The following is a 12186-nucleotide window of genomic DNA, read 5'->3' as shown; positions in this document are numbered from 1 at the left end:
AAGGAGGGCCTGATAAATTATTTGCAAGCTCACTCCTAGTGAAAGTCATCATTGTAATTCTACCTAGCTGGTAATTGAGGTTTATTGGCCAGCTCTCTCATTATCTTCTCTTTATGGGTGAAGAAATGTATCCTAGCGAGGACATCTCTCGGCTTATCCTGAGATACCGATCTTGTCCTCGCTAGGATACATTTCTTCACCCATAAAGAGAAGATAATGAGAGAGCTGGCCAATAAACCTCAATTACCAGCTAAATTTTAACAAATCTCGGTCTTTCCGGACATCTCCAGCTTTACTTTACAAAGAAGAAGAACCTTTAGAAACATCACCCAAATCCTGAGAGCAGAAAATATCAGATAGGGCTATCCAACAAAGCTAATAGTCTCAAAGAATGGGGAAACTCATACCATTATAGCCCTTCAGGAGGGATTTGATCTGCTAAAATAATGGGGTCTGATGACAGCTGAATCCCGATCAAGAAGGGACTCTATACTCACTACAAGCTGTTCTGATACACTTACCATGGCCTCACAACCCAAAATTCGAGCTGGGGCCCCAGATTTCACCCCTAGGCCACAAAGGACCATTACAAGAAAACAAATATCCCCTGCTCCTACTCTTTTGAGGGACTAAATGTGATATGATAGCACTCCTTCAAATAATGTCTATGTATTTATGTGTTCCGTTATATATATCTATATTATGTCTAGATGCCTGTTTAGTGTAAGGGGTGGGGAGACTCGAGACTTCTCGCAAGAGGCTGTAAATCTACCTAGAGGCACTTTACCTCTACATTTTAAACACTTTTCTCTCAAAAACTGGGGGTCGCGGGCATCTCCACTCCTTTAAATATTTTAGGCTGAATAATATTTAGCAGACATATGGTAAAACTTGTTCAGAATTGCATCTAGTTACAACTAGAATTTGAATGTGTTGTTATAGTATACATTAGACCAATTGAGTGTAGAATTGTGTTACTCTGTTAGTTCACTTGAGAGTTATTATTGTTGTCCTATAGTTCACACTCCCCCATAGATAGTCAATCCACTTATACAAGTTGTTATACTTGTACCGCCGCCCCCCCATATACGCAAATTATATTTGTGGTATCCCCTTTTAAGGGGACTGGAGAGGTCAGTCTAACTTCTAGATATGCTTCTCCTTTTGGTGATCCAGCGGTTCACCATACTTGTTAATGCACTTACGCTTTAAGTAGTTAAAACCGAATACGTTTGGTTCAACTTAAACGATATATATTGTATTTTTTATATTGCACAATTGACTTTCAAGCTCATCTTGCTCCTTCCTCTAGGTGAAAGGTATGGATCTCTCGGAGCTTGGTCCCCTGGGGCTTTTCTGATCATTGATCTAAGCATATAGATCTTAGACTACCAGGAATCACATTTGGGTGCGCAGATCCAGGCGGGGTGAGTTTCATACACAAATCTTATTTCTTTTTCCATTGCCTCTCCTCTTCCTAGGCCTACAATGACGACAATTCCCAATAACATTTCCTTCGCAACATTAAATGTTAAGGGACTCAATTCACAGGAAAAAAGAAGTATGCTCACAAACACCATGAAGGCTCTAAAAATGCAAATTATCTTTTTACAAGAGACCCACTGGCTAGCATCATCCCAAAATCCATACAGAACCCCAGATTACCCCACAGTGATTCTGGCCTCCCACTCAGAGAAGTCTAGAGGTGTAGCGATTGCCCTACACAAAACTATACACTTTGAACACAACCATGTAGAGAAAGACAATCAAGGGAGGTCCCTACTGCTCATCTGTAAAATCAACGGTATTTTATTTACATTGGTAAACATATATGCCCCTAACCAATCACAACCCAATTTCCTGAGGGGGATACTGTCTAAAGTTGAGAAACACAAGGTCGGAACTCTAGTCCTAGGTGGGGATTTTAATATGGTGTGGGACCCCCTAGTAGACAAAAAAAGTCCAGAGGGGGAAAAAATTGACACATACACCATAAATACTGCCAATAGATTTCGTCAGCATATAATCCAACACAATCTATATGATATCTGGAGGGCTCACCACCACAATGACAGAGACTACACTTACTTTTCTAGAACCCATAACTCTTACTCGAGACTATACAATTTTTTCACCGACTCGTGGACACTTGACAGAGTTCTAACGTCACATATTAAGGTTTGTGCATGGTCATGATATCCTCACGTTCACCCTCTCCACTGATTTAACCAAAATGTCTAGACCTAGTTGGAAATTCCCGAAGCAAGCACTCCAAGATAAAACTTTTAAGACTTCCCTCCAGAACTCTATAACTGAGTTCTTGAGAATAAACGAAACTCCAGATATGCCATCCCAAACAGTATGGGCTACTTTAAAAGCATACGTGAGAGGGATTGGTATTAGGAGACAGGCTCTGCTTAGACGTCAAGCAGGAGCTCCCTTAGGCCTTCTTATGACTGAATTACGATCTGCAGAACAAGAAAATAAAAACTCCCCATCTGTTCCTTTAGTTGATAAAATTAAAAAGCTCAGAGCACAACTGGCAGACAGAGAGCTAGAGAGAGTAAAGGAATCCTATACTCGATTTAGGAAGTTACTATACTGTCAGGGCAACAAGGCCTCAACACTTCTAGCACATAAATTGAGAGGTAGAACCGCGGCAGACAGAATATTGTCACTCAAATGGGGGACTATATCGGTCTCTTCGCCTAAAGAAGTGGGAGAAACCTTCGCGGCCTACTATTCTGAGCTATACCATCTCCAACCCTCAATGACTGGTATGGAATCCTCTGTACAAAAAAATGGTTGACTTCCTACGAAACCTAAACTTGCCTACTTTATCAGAAGATGATAAAGAAGCACTCAAGGCCCCATTTTCTTTAGCTGAAATTAACTTAGCCATCAAGCATACCCAAAACAATAAAGCTCCGGGTCCGGATGGATATCCGGCGGCCTTCTACAAACTCTTTAAGGCAGAGTTAAACAAAATCCTCCTCAAGGTTTTTTCAGAGGCCCGAGAGTCGGGTTTGTTTAATAATGAATATTTACAGGCAATAATTCTACCTATCCCCAAACCAAACAAGGATCCTTCACAGTGTACCAGTTATAGACCGATCTCATTGATTAATGGTGATGTAAAGTTGTATGCAAAACTTTGGGCCAATCGCCTCAATACCCTGCTCCCGAAGGTAGTACACTCTGACCAGGTTGGTTTCACCTTTGGCCGGGAAGGGCCAGATAACTCTCAAAAAATGCTTGACATCCTCACAGAGGCATCCAGACTAAAGCTACCCATGCTGGCCCTGTCGTTAGACGCAGAAAAGGCGTTTGACAGGGTCAGATGGGACTACTTATGGTGCACGCTTGCTCAGTTCGGCATACCAGGCGAAGTGATTACGGCAATTCCTGCCCATCTGCAGTGGTTAAAGGTCTGGGATTTGCTTCTCAGGAAATACGTATCACTAATGGTACCAGACAGGGGTGTCCCCTGTCGTCCCTAATTTTCACATTGGCCATTGAACCCTTGGCCCAAGCAATTAGGAATTCACGTGTGATACGTGGGGTTCAATTTGGTAGAGAAACTGCAAAGGTAGCATTGTTCGCGGATGACGTGACAATATTTCTCACAAACCCATTGGGCTCCTTGCCTACTCTCCTTGACCTTATTTCCAAGTTTGGTGCCCATAACTATTACAAGGTCAATGTTTCTAAGACTGAGGCTTTGCCTGTTGGTATCCCTGCATTTGAACTGGATGTTCTACGTACATCGTATTCCTTTCAGTGGTCACAAAACACCATCTGGCACCTAGGAGTACAGCTTGGTCCGGACCCGAAATCAGTACTTGCCATAAACTATTCAGACATTATTAGAGAAGTCACTGAGCTCACCACCTCCTGGAGCCTTAAAGAGATCTCATGGGTAGGCCGCATAGCATCTTTTAAAATGACGATTCTACCCAAAATTCTCTATTATTTTCGCTGTATTCCTCTTAATGTTCCTAGTGCCCTTATAGATAAGCTCCAATCTCTTGGTCAAAATTATATCCAGGGTAAGTCTAAACCTCGTATTGCAGTGAAAATACTCCAGAAAAAATATGAGCAGGGAGGTGTAGCTATGGCTAGCATACGAGGGTATTATGAGGCTGCCAGGCTCTCGCAAATTTTGGCATGGGCAGACAAGGGTGAACCGCAGGGATGGAAGAGCATAGAGGCTTTTGTTCTCCCCATGGGTTTGGGCTTTGCCGACTTACCCTGGATTCCTAGCTACCGGTTAGATACTCTGGGAATTAAGAATGTCATTGTTAGAGAAAATTTAAAAACTTGGCATAATCTTAGGAATCTACCTGAGGTTGCTCTGCACCCATCCCCTATACACTCTTTGCCCGCCTTGTTTGCAGCCCTGCCTGACACGCATGTGCAGCAATGGGGTGATTGGGATTTGAGACTGGTCTCCCACTTATACCCCTCGGGCACTCTGCTCACTCCGAACAATATAGGATCTGTCATTCAAAACCCTCCCTTATGGGCTACATTTGAATACTCTAGACTATATGGCCTAGATTTGGAGTTTTGTCGGTAACGACCCGAAAAACTAACGCCGGCTTTTTTCTGGCCGCACCATAAAAATAACTCTGGTATCGAGAGTCCACATAAAGGCTGCGTTAGGCTCCAAAAAAGGAGCGTAGAGCATTTTTAACGCAGCTTCAACTCTCGACACCAGAGTTGCTTACGGACGCGGCCAGCCTCAAAAACGTGCTCGTGCAAGATTCTCCCATAGGAAACAATGGGGCTGTTTGAGCTGAAAAAAAACCTAACACCTGCAAAAAAGCCGCGTTCAGCTCCTAACGCAGCCCCATTGTTTGCTATGCGGTAACCCTTCCTACGTCTGCACTTAACACTCTAACATGTACCCCGAGTCTAAACACCCCTAACCTTACACTTATTAACCCCTAATCTGCCGCCCCCGCTATCGCTGACCCCTGCATATTATTTTTAACCCCTAATCTGCCGCTCCGTAAACCGCCGCTACTTACATTATCCCTATGTACACCTAATCTGGTTCCCTAACATCGCCGACCCCTATATTATATTTATTAACCCCTAATCTGCCCCCCACAACGTCGCCTCCACCTACCTACAATAATTAACCCCTAATCTGCCGACCGGACCTGAGCGCTACTATAATAAAGTTATTGACCCCTAATCCGCCTCACTAACCCTATATTAAATAGTATTAACCCCTAATCTGCCCTCCCTAACATCGCCGACACCTAACTTCAATTATTAACCCCTAATCTGCCGACCGGAGCTCACCGCTATTCTAATAAATGGATTAACCCCTAAAGCTAAATCTAACCCTAACACTAACACCCCCCTAAGTTAAATATAATTTAAATCTAACGAAATAAATTAACTCTTATTAAATAAATTATTCCTATTTAAAGCTAAATACTTACCTGTAAAATAAATCCTAATATAGCTACAATATAAATTATAATTATATTGTAGCTATTTTAGGATTAATATTTATTTTACAGGTAACTTTGTATTTATTTTAACCAGGTACAATAGCTATTAAATAGTTAAGAACTATTTAATAGCTAAAATAGTTAAAATAATTACAAATTTACCTGTAAAATAAATCCTAACCTAAGTTACAATTAAAACTAACACTATACTATCAATAAATTAATTAAATAAAATACCTACAATTACCTACAATTAACCTAACACTACACTATCAATAAATTAATTAAATACAATTCCTACAAATTAATACAAATAAATAAACTTGCTAAAGTACAAAAAATAAAAAAGAACTAAGTTACAAAAAATAAAAAATATCTACAAACATAAGAAAAATATTACAACAATTTTAAACTAATTACACCTACTCTAAGCCCCCTAATAAAACAACAAAGCCCCCCAAAATAAAAAATGCCCTACCCTATTCTAAATTACTAAAGTTAAAAGCTCTTTTACCTTACCAGCCCTGAACAGGGCCCTTTGCGGGGCATGCCCCAAGAAGTTCAGCTCTTTTGCCTGTAAAAAAAAAACATACAATACCCCCCCCAACATTACAACCCACCACCCACATACCCCTAATCTAACCCAAACACCCCCTTAAATAAACCTAACACTAAGCCCCTGAAGATCATCCTACCTTGTCTTCACCTCACCAGGTATCACCGATCCGTCCTGGCTCCAAAATCTTCATCCAACCCAAGCGGGGGTTGGCGATCCATCATCCGGTGCCTGAAGAGGTCCAGAAGAGGCTCCAAAGTCTTCATCCTATCCGGGAAGAAGAGGCGATCCGGACCGGCAACCATCTTGATCCAAGCGGCATCTTCTATCTTCATCCGATGACGACCGGCTCCATCCTGAAGACATCCACCGCTGACCCATCTTCTTCCGGCGACGTCCAACTGCAGAATGACGGTTCCTTTAAGGGACGTCATCCAAGATGGCGTCCCTCGAATTCCGATTGGCTGATAGGATTCTATCAGCCAATCGGAATTAAGGTAGGAATATTCTGATTGGCTGATGGAATCAGCCAATCAGAATCAAGTTCAATCCGATTGGCTGATCCAATCAGCCAATCAGATTGAGCTCGCATTCTATTGGCTGATCGGAACAGAAATATTGTATGTTTTTTTTTTACAGGCAAAAGAGCTGAACTTCTTGGGGCATGCCCCGCAAAGGGCCCTGTTCAGGGCTGGTAAGGTAAAAGAGCTTTTAACTTTAGTAATTTAGAATAGGGTAGGGCATTTTTTATTTTGGGGGGCTTTGTTGTTTTATTAGGGGGCTTAGAGTAGGTGTAATTAGTTTAAAATTGTTGTAATATTTTTCTTATGTTTGTAGATATTTTTTTATTTTTTGTAACTTAGTTCTTTTTTTTTTGTACTTTAGCAAGTTTATTTATTTGTATTTATTTGTAGGAATTGTATTTAATTAATTTATTGATAGTGTAGTGTTAGGTTAATTGTAGGTAATTGTAGGTATTTTATTTAATTAATTTATTGATAGTATAGTGTTAGTTTTAATTGTAACTTAGGTTAGGATTTATTTTACAGGTAAATTTGTAATTATTTTAACTATTTTAGCTATTAAATAGTTCTTAACTATTTAATAGCTATTGTACCTGGTTAAAATAAATACAAAGTTACCTGTAAAATAAATATTAATCCTAAAATAGCTACAATATAATTATAATTTATATTGTAGCTATATTAGGATTTATTTTACAGGTAAGTATTTAGCTTTAAATAGGAATAATTTATTTAATAACAGTTAATTCATTTTGTTAGATTTAAATTATATTTAATTTAGGGGGGTGTTAGTGTTAGGGTTAGACTTAGCTTTAGGGGTTAATCCATTTATTAGAATAGCGGTGAGCTCCGGTCGGCAGATTAGGGGTTAATAATTGAAGTTAGGTGTCGGCGATGTTAGGGAGGGCAGATTAGGGGTTAATACTATTTATTATAGGGTTAGTGAGGCGGATTAGGGGTTAATAACTTTATTATAGTAGCGCTCAGGTCCGCTCGGCAGATTAGGGGTTAATAAGTGTAGGCAGGTGGAGGCAACGTTGTGGTCGGCAGATTAGGGGTTAATAAATATAATATAGCGGTCGGCGGTGTTAGGGGCAGCAGATTAGGGGTACATAAGGATAACGTAGGTGGCGGTCGGCAGATTAGGGGTTAAAAAAATTTATTCGAGTGTCGGCGATGTGGGGGGACCTCGGTTTAGGGGTACATAGGTAGTTTATGGGTGTTAGTGTACTTTAGAGTACAGTAGTTAAGAGCTTTATAAACCGGCGTTAGCCCAGAAAGCTCTTAACTACTGACTTTTTTCCTGCGGCTGGAGTTTTGTCGTTAGATGTCTAACGCTCACTTCAGACACGACTCTAAATACCGGAGTTAGAAAGATCCCATTGAAAAGATAGGATACGCAATTGACGTAAGGGGATCTGCGGTATGGAAAAGTCGCGGCTGAAAAGTGAGCGTTAGACCCTATTTTGAGTGACTCCAAATACCGGCGGTAGCCTAAAACCAGCGTTAGGAGCCTCTAACGCTGGTTTTCACGGCTAACGCCAAACTCTAAATCTAGGCCTATGTCTCCAATAGACCCCTGACCAACTGGGAAAAATTGTGGCAGCTCCATGTCAAGACTCCTAGACTTATATCATTCCACTATAGCTTACTACAGTCGTCCACAAACATGGACAGACCTTGGCAGCTTAGGGCCTGGGAGGGAGACCTATCCAGACCAATCACAGACAAGGACCTACATATAGCCATGACGCTAACCAAGAAGACTGTACACTGTACAAACACCCTAGAATCATACATGAAATTATTCTTGAAATGGTATTATACCCCCTCCAGACTATCGCAGATGTTTCCTACAACATCCCCTCTCTGTTGGGGAGAATGTGAATTAAGAGGTTCAGATATACATATATGGTGGGATTGTCCTAAATTAAAATCTACATGGAATCAAATATCTAGCCTCTGCTCTACTCTTGGGCTGAATATACCGCTTACCCTTGAGATTGCTCTACTGCACATATTCCCACGAAGTGTCCCGACTTCCCTGTCTAAGCTGTTAATCTTTATTCTTGCGGCCATGAAGTTGGCGATAGCGAGAGCTTGGAAACAGACGCATCCCCCGGATATTACAGCTATCATCTCTATAATACAGATATATGCCAAGATGGAGCAGGGTTACTACTTTAGTATGGACAAAGAGGATCTCTATTGGCAGATTTGAGAACCCTGGTTTCACTATCAAGAAGACTGTAGGCAGGCATGCAGACATGATGCGGCCCCCAGACACCCTCATTAGTGTAATTTAGTTCTAAAATATAGTGGTAACCTATTTCCTAGCGAGAATCCCACACCTGCTTTTTCTTGTCTGCAAACACTGGCCCGTGCCCTCTTCCTCCACTTTTTCTGTCCCTCCTTTCCCCCCCCTCTCTCTCATCCCATAATATGCGGCCTGTTATCCCCGCCCTATCCCTTACTTTTTTCTTACCTTACTTCTTCTGGGGCTACCTCCCCCGCCTGGAGATGTGCACTACAATTGATCCGTTGGGTTACTGGAAGAAGCATGTTAAAAGCTATCCATAGGCTGACTTTTCGAAGCCATTACAATGTTTAGTGAATATCTAAGACTATTGTATTACGCCAATCACTACATTTAGGTTCTGTTAATAAATAATGTCCATTTTGTATGATCTTGTAAACTAGGGAACCTTTACGTGTGTATGATATAACCTTTGATTGCTCATGTAGACATTCTCATTATGTTTTCCGAAAGATCTATGATTGTAAAAGAAATTGATGAACCTGTAGTTGTCATTAACAAGTTTATTTTATAATAAAAATTACTTTTTGAAGAAAAAAAAAAGCAACGTTGGCCGGTCCCAACGCTGCTTTTTAACGCCCGCTGGTATTGCGAGTCTTAAAGGTACAGGTGTACCGCTCACTTTTTTGGCCAGACTCGGAAATACCGCAAATCCACTTACTTCAATTGCGTAGCCTATATTTTCGATGGGACTTGCATAGCGCCGGTATTACGAGTCTGACCAAAAGTGAGCAGTACACCCTCTCCTGTCAAGCCTGGTACAGCATTTAAAAGTCAGTAGTTAAGAGTTTTACACTACAACGCCGTAGCATAAAACTGTTAACTAAAGTGCTAAAAAGTACACTAACACCCATAAACTACCTATTAACCCCTAAACCGAGGCCCCCCACATCGCAAACACTAAAATAAATATTTTAACCCCTAATCTGCCGAACTGGGCATCGCCGCCACTATAATAAATATATTAACCCCTAAACCGCCACACTACCGCATCGCAAACACTAGTGAAATATTATCAACCCCTAATCTGCCGGCCCTAACATCGCCGACACCTACCTACATTTATTAACCCTTAATCTGCCGCCCCCACTATATTAAATGTATTAACCCCTAAACCTAAGTCTAACCCTAACCCTAACACCCCCTAACAAATATAATTACAATAAATCTAAATAAAATTACTACAATTAACTAAATAATTCCTATTTAAAACTAAATACTTACCAATAAAATAAACCCTAAACTAGCTACAATATAACTAATAATTATTGCATCTAGCTTAGAGTTTATTTTTACTTTACAGGCAAGTTTGCATTTATTTTAACTAGGTAGATTAGTTAGTAAATAGTTATTAACTATTTAATAACTACCTAGTTAAAATAAAGACAAATTTACCTGTAAAATAAAACCTAACCTAAGTTACACTAACACCTAACACTACACTATAATTAAATAAATTAACTAAATTAAATACAATTAATTACAATTAAATAAAATGATCTAAAGTGCGAAAAAACCACTAAATTACAGAAAATAATAAAGAAATTACAAGATTTTTAAACTAATTACACCTACTCTAATCCCCCTAACAAAATAAAAAAGCCCCCAAAATAAAAAAAGCCCTACCCTACACTAAATTACTAATAGCCCTTAAAAGGGCCTTTTGCGGGGCATTGCCCCAAAGTAATCAGCTCTTTTACCTGAAAAAAAAAAGTACAAATACCCCCCCAACATTAAAACCCACCACCCACACAACCAACCCTACTCTAAAACCCACCCAATCCCCCCTTAAAAAAACCTAACACTAACCCCTTGAAGATCACCTTACCGGGAGACGTCTTCACCCAACCGGGCAGAAGTGGTCCTCCAGACGGGCAGAATTCTTCATCCAGACGGCATCTTCTATCTTCATCCATCCGGCGCGGAGCGGGGCCATCTTCAAGACATCCGACGAGGAGCATCCTCTTCTTTCTGCGGCCGACGACTGAATGAAAGTTCCTTTAAATGACGTCATCCAAGATGGCGTCCCTTCAATTCCGATTGGCTGATAGAATTCTATCAGCCAATTGGAATTAAGGTAGAAAAAATCCTATTGGCTGATGCAATCAGCTAATAGGATTGAAGTTCAATCCTATTGGCTGATCCAATCAGCCAATAGGATTGAGCTGGCATTCTATTCAATTTTTCTACCTTTATTCCGATTGGAATTGTACTTTTTTTTTCAGGTAAAAGAGCTGATTACTTTGGGCAATGCCTCGCAAAAGGCCCTTTTAAGGGCTATTTGTAATTTAGTGTAGGGTAGGGCTTTTTTATTTTGGGGGGCTTTTTTATTTTGTTAGGGGGATTAGATTAGGTGTAATTAGTTTAAAAATCTTGTAATTTGTTTATTATTTTCTGTAATTTAGTGTTTTGTTTTTTTTGTACTTTAGATCATTTTATTTAATTGTAATTAATTGTATTTCATTTAGGTAATTAATTTAATTGTAGTGTAGTGTTAGGTGTATATGGTTCTAGTCTGTTTTTATAAGTGTTGTATAAGGGAGATGTCCCTTTATTAATTAGGAAAAGCATTTGCTGTTGTTTTTATGTGTTATAAGAATTTTTAAATAAAATAAATTAGATTGGTATCATCATTTCCTAGCTTTTTTTAGCGCTGCTAAATAAACCCCATTTTTTCTTCTTATCCACCATTTAGTTCTCTTTGAGGGAAGAACTTTTTTAGCAGCAGGAATCCACCTTTAGGCGCTCCTATCACACTACACGTAAATGTAACTTAGGTTAGATTTTATTTTACAGGTACTTTTGTATTTTAGCTAGGTAGTTATTAAATAGTTAATAACTATTTAATAACTTTCGTACCTAGTTAAAATAAATACAAAGTTGCCTATAAAATAAAAATAAACCCTGAGATAGCTACAATGTAACTATTAGTTATATTGTAGCTAGTTTAGGGTTTATTTTACGGTAAGTATTTAGTTTTAAATAGGAATAATTTAGTTAATTGTAGTAATTTTATTTAGATTTATTTAAATTATATTTAAGTTAGGGGGGTTAGGGTTAGGGGTTAATAACTTTATTATAGTGGTGGCGACGTTGTGGGCGGCAGAATAGGGGTTAATAAATCTGGTTAGGTTGCAGTCACATTGGGGTGGCAGATTAGGGGTTAAAAAATATAATGTAGGGTCCGGCGATGTTGGGGGCAGCAGATTAGGGGTTCATAACTATAATGTAGGTGGCGGCGGTGTCCGGAGTGGCAGATTAGGGGTTAATTAGGGGGCTCTCTCCCATTGATTCCTATGGGAATCGTGCACGAGCATGTTT

Source organism: Bombina bombina, chromosome 1 (assembly GCF_027579735.1).
Source record: "Bombina bombina isolate aBomBom1 chromosome 1, aBomBom1.pri, whole genome shotgun sequence".
In the NCBI taxonomy this organism is placed as follows: Eukaryota; Metazoa; Chordata; class Amphibia; order Anura; family Bombinatoridae; genus Bombina; species Bombina bombina.
Note: the sequence above shows the minus strand (reverse complement) of the source record.